The sequence below is a fragment of the Pristiophorus japonicus genome, chromosome 3 (genome assembly GCF_044704955.1).
Source record: "Pristiophorus japonicus isolate sPriJap1 chromosome 3, sPriJap1.hap1, whole genome shotgun sequence".
Lineage (NCBI taxonomy): Eukaryota > Metazoa > Chordata > Chondrichthyes > Pristiophoridae > Pristiophorus > Pristiophorus japonicus.
The window spans coordinates 109,346,749-109,361,605 of record NC_091979.1 but is presented as its reverse complement, the minus strand read 5'-3'; the positions used below and the strand labels follow the sequence as shown (position 1 = coordinate 109,361,605).

At 45.2% G+C, this 14,857-nt stretch overlaps 1 protein-coding gene across 9 annotated transcripts in view; it reads left to right on the top strand.

Moving 5' to 3' along the window:
* Positions 1–14,857, top strand: part of erich2 (glutamate-rich 2) — a 326,385-nt gene that overhangs the window by 87,841 nt on the left and 223,687 nt on the right. The window contains exon 1 of one of the 9 annotated variants that reach the window (XM_070875673.1): positions 7,321–7,349. The exons of the other annotated variants lie outside the window; for them this stretch is intronic. The gene's annotated coding sequence lies outside the window, so the exon portion shown is untranslated. Of the gene's footprint in view, positions 1–7,320; positions 7,350–14,857 lie in introns of those variants that run through there. 9 annotated transcript variants of the gene reach the window in all.

The following is a 14,857-nucleotide window of genomic DNA, read 5'->3' as shown; positions in this document are numbered from 1 at the left end:
TCAGGCGCAAACTTTTACATCCCACCGTGATTAATGCTCCGAAATCCAAAAAGCCGAAAATCCAGCCCCAGGTTCTTCGCTGGTTTCCCAGATGTAAGCAATTTAGTCTATAGCACTATAAGCACTTGAAAACTATAAATGTGTTTATTTTTTAATGCCTGGTGCTGGTAATCCACTTTGGGGCTTAATGCAAATAGTGAGTGAGGAGAAGAGATATGAGAGACTTGGAGGCTGAGAGAACAGGAATGAGAGTGGGGTTAGGGAAAGGGTTGGGTGTAACTGGTGAAAGAATTGGGTTGCAGGGAGAAGGGATGGAGGCCTGAATGGTGGGTGTGCAACAGGCTAGCGAGGGGTAGGGTAGGATACAGGGTATGGGGAGGTAATGTACAGGGGAAGGGCACAGAATGAGATGGGAATGAGGGAGTTGGGAAGAGTTAGGGGATGTAATGGAAGTGAGGATGTGGTGAAGCAACAGGAATAGAGGAGATGGGAAGGTAAACATCAAGGCTAGAAAGCTACAATTTCCCTGCAGCCATGATTTGAAAATATGGGCTGCTTCCCTTGGTAGCTCCATTCCCTGCTACCATAAAAATTCAGTTGGAGGGTGGGAAAGTTGGCTCTCAAACCAGTATCCTAAGCTTAAATAAAGGAGACTACAAAGGTATGAAGGCAGAGTTGGCTAAAGTGGACTGGGAAAATAGATTAAAGTGTAAGATGTTTGATGAGCAGTGGTGGACATTTAGAGAGATATTTCATAACTCTCAACAAAAATATATTCCAATGAGAAGGAAAGACATTAAGAGAAGGGATAACCATCTGTGGCTAACTAAGGAAATAAAGGATGGTATCAAATTGAAAACAATGGCATACAACATAGCCAAGATTAGTGGAAGGCTAGAGGATTGGGAAACTTTTAAAAACCAGCAAAGAACGACTAAAAATATAACAAAGAGAGGGAAGATAGATTATGAAAGTAAACTAGCAAGAAATATAAAAACAGATAATAAGAGTTTCTACAGGTGTATATATAGTGGTTAATGTAAATGTTGGTCGCTTAGAGGATGAGACTGGGGAATTAGTAACAGGGAAATGGCAGAGACTTTAAACAAATATTTAGCATCGGTCTTCACAGTAGAAGACACTAAAAACACCCCAATAATAGATAATCAAGGGGCTACAGGGAGGGAGGAACTTTAACCAATTACTGTCACTAAAGAAGAAGGACTCAGTAAAATAATGGGACTAAAGGTGGTCAAGTCCCCTGGACCTGATGGCTTGCATCCTAGGGTCTTAAAAGAAGTGACTGCAGAGATTGTGGCTGCATTGATTGTAATCGACCAAAATTACCTGGATTCTGGAGAGGTCCCGGCGGATTGGAAAACCGCAAATATATTTAAAAAAGGAGACAGACAGAAAGTAGGAAACTAAAGACCAGTTCGCCTAACATCTGTCATTGGGAAAATGCTGGAGTCCATTATTAAGGAAGCAGTATGCTTTGGAAAAGCAAAATTTAGTCAAGCAGAGTCAGCATGATTTTATGAAAGGGAAATCTTGTTTGACAAATTTGCTGGAGTTCTTTGAGGATGTAATGAGCAGGGTGGATAAGGGGGAACCAGTGGATGTGGTGTATTTGGATTTCCAGAAGGCATTCGATAAGGTGCCACATAAAAGGTTACTGCACAACATGAAAGTTTACAGGGTTGGGGGTAATATATTAGCATGGATAGAGGATTGGCTAACTAACAGAGAACAGAGAGTCGGGATAAGTGGATCATTTTCCAGTTGGCAAACAGTAACTAGTGGGGTGCCACAGTGATCTGTGTTGGGCCTCAACTATTTACAATCTATATTAATGGTTTGGATGAAGGGACCGAGTGTAATGTAGCGAAGTTTGCTGATGATACAAAGATGGGTGGAAAAGCAAGTTGTGAGGAGGACACAGCAAACCTGCAAATGGATATAGACAGGCTAAGTGAGTGGGCAAATATTTGGCAGATGGAGTATAATGTGGGAAAGTGTGAGGTTATCCACTTTGGCAGAAAAAATAAAAAAGCAAATTATTATTTAAATGGAGAAAAATTACAAAATGCTGCAATACAGAGGGACCTGTGGGGTCCTTGTCCATGAAACACAAAAAGTTAGTGTGCAGGTACAGCAAGCAATCAGGAAGGCAAATGGAATGTTGGCCTTTATTTAAAGGGGGATAGAAACATAGAAAATAGGTGCAGGCTAGGCTATTCGGCCCCTCGAGCCTGCACCACCATTCAACAAGATCATAGCTGATCACTCCCTCAGCACTCCCCTCCCGCTTTCTATCCATACCCCTTGATCCGCCCAACCGTAAGGGTCATATCTAACTCCCTCTTGAATATATCCAATGAACTGGCATCAGCAACTCTCTGCGGCAGGGACTTCCACAGGTTAACAACTCTCTGAGTGAAGAAGTTTCTCCTCATCTCAGTCCTAAATGGCCTACCCCTTATCCTAAGTTCTGGACTTCCCCAACATCGGGAACATTCTTCCCGCATCTAACCTGTCCAGTCCCGTCAGAATTTTAGATGTTTCTATGAAATCCCCTCTCATCCTTCTAAACGCCAGAGTATAAAGGCCCAGTTGATCCAGTCTCTCCTCATATGACAGCCCAGCCATCCCTGGAATCCCTCAGTCTGGTGAACCTGCGCTGCACTCCCTCAATAGCAAGAACGTCCTTCCTCAGACTAGGAGACCAAAACTGAACACAATATTCCAGGTGAGGCCTCACTAAGGCCCTGTACAGCTGCATTAAGACCTCCCTGCTCCTATATTCAAATTCCCTAGCTATGAAGGCCAACATACCATTTGCCTTCTTTACCGCTTGCTGTACCTACGTGTCCACTTTCAGTGACTGATGAACCATGACACCCAGGTCTCGTTGCACCTCCCCTTTTCCTAATCTGCCCTAACACAATTTCCCGCCTAATAAGGATATCTTTCAGTTCCTCCTTCTCACTAGACCCACTGTCCCCTAGTACATTCTGAAGGTTATTTGTATCTTCCTTTGTGAAAGAACCGAAGTATTGGTTCAATTGGTCTGCCATTTCTTTGTTCCCCATTATAATTCACCTGAATCCGACTGCAAGGGACCTATGTTTGTCTTTACTAATCTCTTTCTCTTCACATATTTATAGAAGCTTTTGCAGTCAGTTTTTATGTTCCCTGCAAGCTTCCTCTCGTACTCTATTTTCCCCCTCTTAATTAAACACTTAGTCCTCCTCTGTTGAATTCTAAATTTCTCCCAGTCCTCAGTTGCTTTTTCTAGCCAATTTATATGCCTCTTCCTTGGTTTTAACACGATCCTTAATTTCCCTTGTTGGCCATGTTGAGCCACCTTTCCAGTTTTATTTTTACTCCAGACAGTTGCAGAAGTTCATCCATGTGATCTTTAAATATTTGCCATTGCTTATCCACTGTCAACCCTTTAAGTATCCTCTGCCAATCAATTCTAGCCAATTCAAGACTCATACTGTCAAAGTTACCTTTCCTTAAATTCAGGACCCTAGTTTCCGAATTAACTTTGTCACTCTCCATCTTAATAAGGAATTCTACCATATTATGGTCACTTTTCTCCAAGGGGCCTCGCACAACAACAAGATTGCCAATTAGTCCCTTCTCATTACACATCACCCAGTCCAGGATGGCCAGCTCCCTGGTTGGTTCCTCGACATATTGGTCTAGAAAACCATCCCTAATACACTCCAGGAAATTCACCTCCACCGCATTGCTACCAGTTTGGTTAGCCCAATCAATATGTAGATTAAAGTCGCCCATGATTACTGCTGTACCTTTATTGCGCACATTCCTTATTTCTTGTTTGATGCTGTTCCCAACTTCACTACTACTATTTGGTGGTCTATACACAACTCCCACTAGCGTTTTCTGCCCTTTGGAATTCCGCGGCTCCACCCATACCGATTCCACATCATCCAAGCTAATGTCCTTCCTTACAATTGCATTGATTTCCTCTTTAACCAGCAACGCCACCCCACCTCCTTTTCCTTTCTGTCTATCCTTCCTAAATGCTGAATACCCTTGGATGTTGACTTCCCAGTCTTGGTCACCCTGGAGCCATGTCTCCGTGATGCCAATCACATCGTATCCGTTAACTGCTATCTGCGCAGTTAATTCATCCACCTTATTACGAATACTCCTCGCATTCAGGCTTCTCTTTTTAACACACTTTGCCCCTTTTGAACCTTGATGTAATGTGGCCATTTTTGCTTTTTACCTTTGGTTTCTCTGCCCTCCACTTTTACTATTCTCCTTTCTATCTTTAGCTTCTGCCCCCCTTCTATTTCTATCTGCCGCCCTGCATAGGTTCCCACCCCCCTGCTATATTAGTTTAACTCCTCCCCAACAGCACTAGCAAACACTCCCCCGAGGACATTGGTTCCGGTCCTGCCCAGGTGCAGACCGTCCGGTTTGTACTGGTCCCACCTCCCCCAGAACCAGTTCCAATGTCGCAGGAATTTGAATCCCTCCCTTCTGCACCACTCCTCAAGCCACGTATTCATCTGAGCTATCCTGCGATTCCTACTCTGACTAGGGATGGTGCATAAAAGCAGAGAAGTCCTGCTATAATTTACAGGGTATTGGTGGCGCCACACTGAGAGTACTGCGTATGGTTTTGGTCTCCATATTTAAGGAAGGATATACGCATTGGAGGCTGTTCAGAGAAGGTTCACTACGTTAATTTCGGAAATGAGGGGGTTGACTTATGAAGATAGGTTGAGTAGGTTGGGCCTATACTCATTGGAGTTCAGAAGAATGAGGGGTGATCCTATTGAGACATATAAGATAATGAGGGGGTTCGACAAGGTAGATGCAGAGAGGATGTTTCCACTCATGGGGGAATCTAGAACGAGGGGGCATAGTTTTAGAATAAGGGGTTGCCCATTTAAAACTGAGATGAGGAGGAATTTCTTCTCTCAGAGGATTGTAAATCTGGAATTCTCTGCCCCAGAGAGCTGTGGAGGCTGGGTCATTGAATATATTTAAGGCGGAGATCGACAGATTTTTGAGCGATAAGGGAGTAAAGGGTTATGGGGAGCGGGCAGGAAAGTGGAGCTGAGCCTATGATGAGATCAGCCATGATCCTATTGAAAGGTGGAGCAGGCTCGAGAGGCCAAATGGCCTACTCCTGCTCCTATTTCTTATGTTCTTATGCACCCAAAAAAAAGAGACAGAAAGAAGCACAGAGAAGGAGAACCAAAACAGAAGAGAAATGCAGACATGATAATAAGAGAGGCCCAGAAGCAGAAGGGGACAGTGACTGAAATAGCACCAGGAACATAACAGAGACGAAGTTGGTATTGTTTTTTGTGTTGGGCAACGTGACTGCTCTGCCTGCTCGATGCCATTAGTGGGTGACTCGATCGATTTTCATGGTCGGACCTCCATTGAATAAGTGAGCTGCCAGCACTAATCGTGTATCGGTAGCTCGCTGTTCAGGAGGGTGGGAAATCCAGCAGGGCAGACACTGATCATTGGCCTGCGATAGCATCTTCAGTGGGAAGGGCTAGAGAGATCAGGGGTCATCAGAGCAGTTTATTTCGGCATTGGAGACATTTAAAGAGCAGCAAGTAGTTGCAGGTAAGGAAGCCTTAAGGCTCAAAATTCCAAAATAATTAAGAAGACTTTCAGCCTTCTCCTGCAGAAGCTAATAATCACTTTAAATAGTGCTGGAAATGGCCACCTCCAGATCTGTGTGAGTCATGAGTTGTGGGCGGGTTGAAGAAGTAGTGGTGGCAATGCTGATAGATATGACAATTGGTGTAGTGGTATTAACTGCATTTTTTAATCTTATTTCAATATTTTAATTAGGCCACTTCCTGTTTCCAGTGGGAGCACTGGCTCCTTAAATCTGGGGTCCACCTGATAATTGGAATAAGAGGTCTGCCCGAAAATTGGAATGGGTGGACCTCCAGCAGTAAATCGGCGTTTTATCCTTGCGGTTTCCATTCCACTACTGCCTCATTTGCAGGCATACGTAGAATGGTAGCTAGCCGAAAATCCCCTCTCTATTCTCCAACTCATGGGTGACCCACCAGTATTAAAAGATTTGCAGTGATACAAATCATTTGCAACGCACAAACTGGCTACAATTTCCATGCATACATTTTCTCTGGAATGTTCTTTTCAAACACCAAACTATAATGTTACACATTCCATATTAACTGTGTTGTTTGGAGTAGGGATGTTAATATCCCCTGGCAAGTTCTGCAGCTGGTCAAAGTGTGATAATGCCTTGCAGCAATTGAAAACAAATGATTTTGTTGTATTGTTTTTGTAAGGAATGGATAGAACTCTATGCTGTAAAAATTGGCTTTGGGATAATAGTGAAAACTTTTTCAAGTCAATAGTAAATCCAAACCGTGTATTTTGCAAGCATTTGCTCTCAAATATTCATGCTGTAATTAATTTTGAAAAATAAACTGGCAATTTAAAGAAAAGTTTAAAATACTACATACAGTGGCTGGTTTCAGTTACCATATTTGCATTGCTTCTGAAGCAGAGGCACAGCAAACTCTACTGCTTCCAAAAGCAACTGGGAATGTTTCTTCTAATTGAAAGTAAATTATTGGTGAATACTTTAGGTTCCACTGACATCTTAACAATCTTGCAAATTGTCAGGGGCTAGACTTTCCACTTTGCTGTCTAGCGCCCCAAAAAATGGTCGATGTCCCAGCCTTACTGATAGCTGGAACATCGCCCATTTTTTTGGATCGCGATTTTCCACTCGGCGATAGGCCAGCAATGTGAAATGGGCGATGCAAAAAGTCAGCGATGTTATGTGCGCCCAGCGAACGGCCAGCGATGTGGAAGTCAAAGGGCTGGATTTTTGGCGACTTTGCGACCAGGTTTTCGCCGCAATTTGACCCTCCGCGGCGAAAACCCGGTCGACAGGAGCCACAGGCATCTCTTTGGCGTATCGCCAGGAGGAGAGGTGCGCCAGCACATGCAATGACGCAGATTGCGTTTGCGTCACACTTTCGGCACTTTCCAGACCCATATGTCATGCCCAGAATACCGACGGGGACAAACCTGTCAGTGCAGCCCTGCCAGCAGTGGTAAGTATGAAGATCTGCAAAAAGGTAAGTTAAAGTTTTTATTTTGTAATTATTTATTAGCTATTTAGTAGGTACGGGTTTTTTGAATGTTTTTTGCAATTTTTTTTTTCCCCTCCCAAGGCATCACTTGCAGCGCTACCGGACCCGGACTAAAGTTGCCGAAATTCTTGGTTTGCGCCGCGAATCCTCTTGCAACGCCAACTTTACCGATGACGTAAAGGTCGAAAGTTAGGTCTAAAAACGGTAACGCACGAAAAGGGTAATTTTGGCATAAAACTACTGTTTTCGCCGAAAACCAAAAATCTAGCCCTTAACGTATGAGTATAGACAGTATGGGCCTGAAATTGGTCGATGCATCGTCGTTTCAAACCACCGGCATACCCCCCAAGACCGAAGAGGACAAAATTGGTCAAAACATTTTTGGTGTTATGTCAGCAGCATGCCAGTGGTCTGCGGCGGGCAGTATGTTATCTAGTAGTCGATCCAGATCGACTTTCTCTTCGATGGACGGTGCGGCACTGAACTGCACATGCGTGATTTTTTTTCCCTCCATTTTTTTTACAGAAGCGTTTTAACTGCGATTTTGGGGGTCAGAGGTCACAAGCGCATGCGCAGTGACTTGTCGAGGAGGGAGAGAGATTGAGAAGGAGCAGCAAGCTAGTCGACGGGCAGTTACTTTACAAACACATTGCAGAGTTTAAAAATATTCATAACAACTAATAATTCAACAGTTTGAAGAATAAGGAGATATATTTTACAAAGCATAAATCATAACAGAAATATTATGGAAATGTTAAAAATAAATCAAGGCGCAGGAACATCGAAAAGGATGGGAGGCTGAGGGCGCCCGGCTTCAACGAGATGGAGTTTCTTGCCCTTCTCGAGCATATAACAGAGAGGTACTCCGAGCTAACGAAGGGTGGTCGTGGAAAGCCCCTCCCCAAAGGAGTACAACAGAATATGGAACAATCGGGGAGGCCGTGTCCTCCAAAAGTACCATGTTACGCACCAGGGAAAGGTGCCGTAAGAGGTGGAATGACTTGGTGAGGGTAGCAAGAGTAAGTAATGATTTTATTTAAGCACCCCCCATGTGTCATGTACCATGTAAATGTAGGTTCCGTGTCATACAGATGATGTTATTTAACTTAAGGTTACGGCGATGTATTCGTGCTTTCAGGCAATGACAAGAGGATCAACAAAGTGTTTTTTAGTGTGTGTGTGTGTGACCCTGTGTATCCACGATGTTAAATGGAGTGAAGATTTTTACTTTGATTTACTTTACTTTCTGCAGAAGAAGACATCTGCAATAGCAGCCGATTAGCAGCGTACAGGGGAGGACCCACAACCCAGGAGCCTCTGACTGACATCGAGATCCGTGCCCTGTCCCTGGTTGGGGATAGCAACCGTGCCACCGTATTGGAGTTGACCCACCCACACAGGATAGTAAGTTGAATTCAATCCAGTCTGTGTTGCAGTCCTCTCATGTCATGTAATGTAACTGTACTGTTGGCCTGATGTGATGTAATGTAAGTTTATTGCACTGTAATGTTGGCCTCATGTGATATACTGCAATGTTGGGGGCATGTAACGCAATGCATATATGTATTGTCTGTCTGCGATACTGCAGCAGTGGTGGACATTTAAGTAAGACTGCGATAAGTCATTATAGTATGTACTCTTGTAACTCTGACCGCTCCCCTGGTGTCAAGCTTTTTAAAATGTTGTTTTGTACTTCCAGATTCGAACAATTCAGACCACACCGACACAGATGACAGACCCACTGCCTCCACCTCTGGCATCACCCAGCCCTCTCCTGACTTCACTGCTGGTAGAGATGAGGGAGAGGAAGAGCCACTGATCCTGGAGCCAGTGGAGGTGGAGGTGGGGGTGGAAACGAAGGAGGATACACCATCTCTATGTGGACCAGCTGGAACATCCTCCACTATCGAGTCTGTATTCAGGGGATTCTCCCATGGCTCCTCTAATTCTGCGGGACCAAGTGGTGTGCAGCAAGGCACCCCCAGTATTGCAGCGCCTTTGCCACAGCGACAGAGGTGGTGCAGAATAGGTCGGTTGCTGTAGGCATGTACCAGGACACCGTGCTTCTGTCACAGGCCAGCGTTGACATAGGTCGAGAGCTGCTCAAGGCCATGACTACGATAGCCGCAAACATCGCAGCTCTATCAGAGCGGCAGTCGGAGGATATGTCGCGTATGATCACCGCGATGGAACGGACTGCCAACACCGTCGAAGCCATGCGACAATCGACGGGATTGGGACATGGTGCAGAACCACCCCGTGCCATAGCAGTCAAGTCGACAGCACCTGAGGGTGGGGAGCTGATATCATCTTCCAGCCCTGAAGCCATGCCTTCTACATCACGAGCTTCTCCTGAGGCCCCATTTATTGCGCCTACAATGTCTGACCCCCAACGACAGCAACAGCACTCGGGGTGCAGTGCTGCACGCCGGCTGATACCACCCTAGGGAGGTCCGGGCTCAGGGGCAGTGGGAAAGGGAAGGGTGGGAGGAAGAAAGGGGGAATAGTTCCAAAGGTGGTGTAGCAAGCAGTTGAGGACAGGGCCAAGGTCGTGGCCGAGGGCAGTAAAGAGTTTATTTGTTGTACTTGTTCATTGAGTAATTGAAGTTTGATTTGTAAAAGTTTATTAAAGTTGTAAACATTTTGTTAAAATTGTTATTAAAATTGTTAAAGTGTTGTTAAAGTTGTTACAGTTGTTTTATAGTATAAGTTTTGCAAAGTTTTAAAATTGTTGTATATTTTTGAGATTTTTACATAAACGTTTAAATTGAATTTAAGCACTCTTGTACAGTGTCAAACATTTGGGATAACAGTCATCAGGGTTCCAAAGTGAAGCTCTCCACATTCAAGCAAAGCATTCATTTATGAGCTTCTGTGTGAGGCTTCGCAGGGGGATCAAGAGCCAGGTGGTGAGGCCGTACCCTTTGTCCCCCAGCATCCAGCATTTACCTTGTGGCTCAAACTTGAACAGGTCAGACACAGTTTTGCAAAGTTTTAAAATTGTTGTATATTTTTGAGATTTTTACATAAACGTTTAAATTGAATTTAAGCACTCTTGTACAGTGTCAAACATTTGGGATAACAGTCATCAGGGTTCCAAAGTGAAGCTCTCCACATTCAAGCAAAGCATTCATTTATGAGCTGCTGAGGTACCAATCTTGCAGTGGCATACGCTCCGCGTGCCCTCCGCTGTGGTGTGGGGGGGAGGTGGGGGCGGTGCCATGGGTTCATTTGGAAGCTCCTCGTCATCCTCCTGCCCCTCATTTTCCCTTCTTTCTCCTGCACTCCTCAGGTGGTCCCGCAGTCCCCTGTGGCAATTCCTGTCCCGCATGATTGCTAAATTATGTAACATGCAGCACACCACTGTGAACTGAGCAACCTGCTCAGGGTGGTATTGCAGTCTGCCTCCCGAGTAGTCCAAGCATTGAAAGCGCTGCTTCAGCACTCCAATTGTCTTTTCAGTTATATTACATGTGGCTATATGGGTCTTATATCATTGCTCAGCTTCTGTGTGAGGCTTCGCAGGGGGATCAAGAGCCAGGTGGTGAGGCCGTACCCTTTGTCCCCCAGCATCCAGCATTTACCTTGTGGCTCAAACTTGAACAGGTCAGACACAGTTTTGCAAAGTTTTAAAATTGTTGTATATTTTTGAGATTTTTACATAAACGTTTAAATTGAATTTAAGCACTCTTGTACAGTGTCAAACATTTGGGATAACAGTCATCAGGGTTCCAAAGTGAAGCTCTCCACATTCAAGCAAAGCATTCATTTATGAGCTGCTGTGTGAGGCTTCGCAGGGGGATCAAGAGCCAGGTGGTGAGGCCGTACCCTTTGTCCCCCAGCATCCAGCATTTACCTTGTGGCTCAAACTTGAACAGGTCAGACACAGTGCTCTCACGCAAGATATGCGCATCATGGATGCTCCCTGGAAAGTTGGCATTCACTGCTGTTATGCGCTGTGTATGGTCGCATACGAGCTGCAAGTTGAGGGAGTGAAATCCCTTAGGTTTCGGTACACCTCCGTCTCCTGTAATGGTGCTCGCAGAGCAATATGGGTACAGTCAACAGCACCCTGCACCTTGGGGAAGCCGGCAATTCGTGCAAATCCCATAGCCCTGTCACTCTATGCTTCCTTGGTCATTGGGAAGTTTATAAATTCCATCCGACGTGCATACAGTGCTTCGGTTACCTGTCGAATGCACCGATAAGTCATCATCATCATAGTCAGTCCCTCGGAATCGAGGAAGACTTGCTTTCACTCTTAACATGAGTTCTTAGGTGGCTGAACAGTCCAGTCCAATACGAGAACCACAGACTGTCACAGGTGGGGCAGATAGTCGTTGAGGGAAGAGGTGGGTGGGACTGGTTTGCTGCACGCTCTTTCCGCTGCCTGCGCTTGTTTTCTGCATGCTCTCGGCGATGAGACTTGAGGTGCTCAGCACCCTCCTGGATGCACTTCCTCCACTTAGGGCGGTCTCTGGCCAGGGACTCCCAGGTGTCAGTGGGGATGTTGCACTTTATCAGGGAGACTTTGAGGGTGTCCTTGTAACAGTTCGTCTGCCCAACTTTGGCTTGTTTGCCGTGAAGGAGTTCCGAGTAGAGCGCTTGCTTTGGGAGTCTTGTATCAGGCATGCGAATAATGTGGCCTGCCCAAGTGTGGTCAGTGCTTCCATGCTGGGGATGTTGGCCTAGTCGAGGACGCTGATGTTGGTGCGTCTGTCCACCCCGGGGGATTTGTAGGATCTTGCGGAGACATCGTTGATGGTATCTCTCCAGCGACCTGAGGTGTCTCCTATACATGGTCCATGTCTCTGAGCCATACAGGAGGGCGGGTATTACTGCAGCCCTGTAGACCATGAGTTTGATGGCAGTTTTGAGGGCCTGGTCTTCAAACACTCTTCCTCAGGCGGCCGAAGGCTGCACTGGTGCACTGGAGGCGGTGTTGAATCTCGTCGTCAATGCGTGCTCTTGTTGATAAGAGGCTCCCGAGGTATAGGAAATGGTCCATGTTGTCCGGGGCCCTGCCGTGGATCTTGATGACTGGCGGGCAGTGCTGTGTGATGAGGACAGGCTGGTGAAGGACCTTTGTCTTACGGATGTTTAGCGTAAGGCCCATGCTTTCGTACGCCTCAGTAAAAACGTCGACTATGTCCTGGAGTTCAGCTTCTGTATGTGCGCAGACACAGGCGTCGTCCGTGTACTGTAGCTCGACGACAAAGATTGGGGTGGTCTTGGACCTGGCCTGGAGATGGCGAAGGTTGAACAGGTTCTCACTGCTACTGTAGTTTAGTTCCACTACAACGGACATGATTTTTGCAGCGCGACAGCTGCAGGAAAAATGCAGGGAACAGCGGCAGCCCTTATAACTGGCCTTCTTCGACCTTACAAAGGCCTTTGACACTGTCAACCGCGTGGGTCTATGGAGCATCCTCCTCCGCTTCAGATGACCCCCAAAGTTCGTCACCTGCTTCACGATAACATGCAGGCCGTGATCCTTACCAACGGGTCCATTACAGACCCAATCCACATCCGAACCGGTGTCAAACAGGGCTGCGTCATCGCCCCAATCCTCTTCTCAATCTTCCTTGCTGCCATGCTCCACCTCACAGTCAACCAATGAGTAGTGTACTGAGAAATAGAGAATATGTCCCCAGCTGATACCTGAAAAGAACCACATGCATAAAAGGAAAGTGCCGCTGGCACCTTCATCGTGATAGAGAGTGCAGTAATGTTGCTGATACTGGGCTGCAGGTCTGCCTTAATGAGCTGGCAAATCTCAGTGATCATCTCTTTTTGGAAGCGCAGCCTTCGAACGCACTGTCAATCTGACAAGTCCAAGTATGAACACTTCTTCCTGAAAATCCTTTGTGGGTAAGGCCTCCTCCTCCTCATCAGTCTGCGACCTCCTCCGTTACCCTGATAACTACTCAATAAACCTTCTCACATCTGGATCCTCCATTAGACAGATTGTCAGCAATACAGGCTGAGATAATACAGGCCCCATTTATTTTTTTTAAATCTCCACAATATTTTTCGATGAAAACAATATAAAAAATGCCTTCTAAAGTTATTCAGTAACAATAAAAATAGCTTTTCCACTAAATTGCACTGTAAAAGCACTTTTCATCTCAGAAATACAGAGGTGCTGCTTTAGCTGACTGTTCCCGATTTTAAAATGGCGGCTCTGAGCACTACCGCCCATTCCCGCCCACTTAACCGCGTAAAACCACCTTTTCCAGGACGGTATGCAGCTCCGGTCGTATGTCTGCGGTATGCGATGATATCGGCCTTTTTGGGCGGTATGCAGGTGGTCATGCACGGCGGACGGTGTGCATACCGCTCGGTGGTGTGTCAATGATGAATATTCCGCCAAGTGATTAGGTGTTTTTTGACCAAAATCGCATTTTTGGACGGTACGCGGATGGTAGGCAGGCGGTATGTCGACCAATTTCGGCCCCATAGCATTTGCAGGCTATTTAATCATGGGGTCATCATAGTTGAATCTGATCTTATTCTCACTCGACATGTGCAATTTCCATCAGAGGTCAATGGATAATAATCAAGAATGGTGTTTTTAAAAAAAAATGCTACATTACTACACGGTCACTGTAGTTATTTGTAGCATCCTTGCCACTGACTCAGTTGATATAGCCTAACTTAGCACAGAGCAGGGATCAATTACAGAATGGTATAGTCTGTTCTTACGTAGAGTATATTTTGAGTTGTAATCAAGCATGTTGACGATTCATTCTGTAATCAGACACACATCTTTTTCCTTTTCCACCTTTGCTCATAGATGTTCATTCATGATGTACACATCCTTTATGTCCATGTTCCAATATGCCTTAATTACCTTATATGTTTCCACTTGAAATGCATTGGTAAATTTGTCTAAAATGCTGCATATGCAGCTTCTTAAAGGCTTTCTGGGATAAGCCACATAACTTCATCTGTCATCAGTAACTTTTATAATATTAGCATATCCCTTGAGGCACTGCTCTGGGTGAATCAGAAGATATGCTGTTGTGTAACAACAGGAAATCTTTACCATGTGATGCACATTGTATTATCTAGCTTCTACATTTTAAAAATATCAAAAAACTAGTATATGCATGTAGTTCCTGTCAGGTAGCACTTCTTATAACACTTTTCCGTCATTCCGACTTCTATCATTCTTTTCTACCCTGTCTGTTTGTCATGTCTGTGACTGTCTGCCATGCCTTTCTGTCATTTAATTACCTCTAATTGAGTCTCCCAAGCCTTGAGGTGATATTTATCCCCTTTTCTATCCTGAGCAGCTATGCCTGTGCCTTTTTTCCCTTTGTCTGCTCCACCACCATAGCTACATTCCCAGACAGGAACTAGCTTTAAGTTCTCCTTCTCCAGATGGTTTCCAAAATAGGTGGCACTGTTACTCATTTCCTGTGTAATTTCCCAACTGCCTCTTCAAACGAAGTAGAATTGTGGTGCTATAGCCCATAGTTTAGAGGCTGTAAAGTTGGGTCTATGGACTTGGGCTGCCAGCCTCTTGTGGTGGCATTTTCTTCCTCCCCCATCCAGCCACTACTGCCGTCCCATTACCGCTCTGCTTATTTCTCCTAGCTATTGAAATCACTCTGCCTTTTTAATATACCTTGCACACAAATGTATGGTGCTCACCTCTCAGCAACGTGCAGCTAATTAAGCTTTTTTAATCTTTTATATGTCTGTTG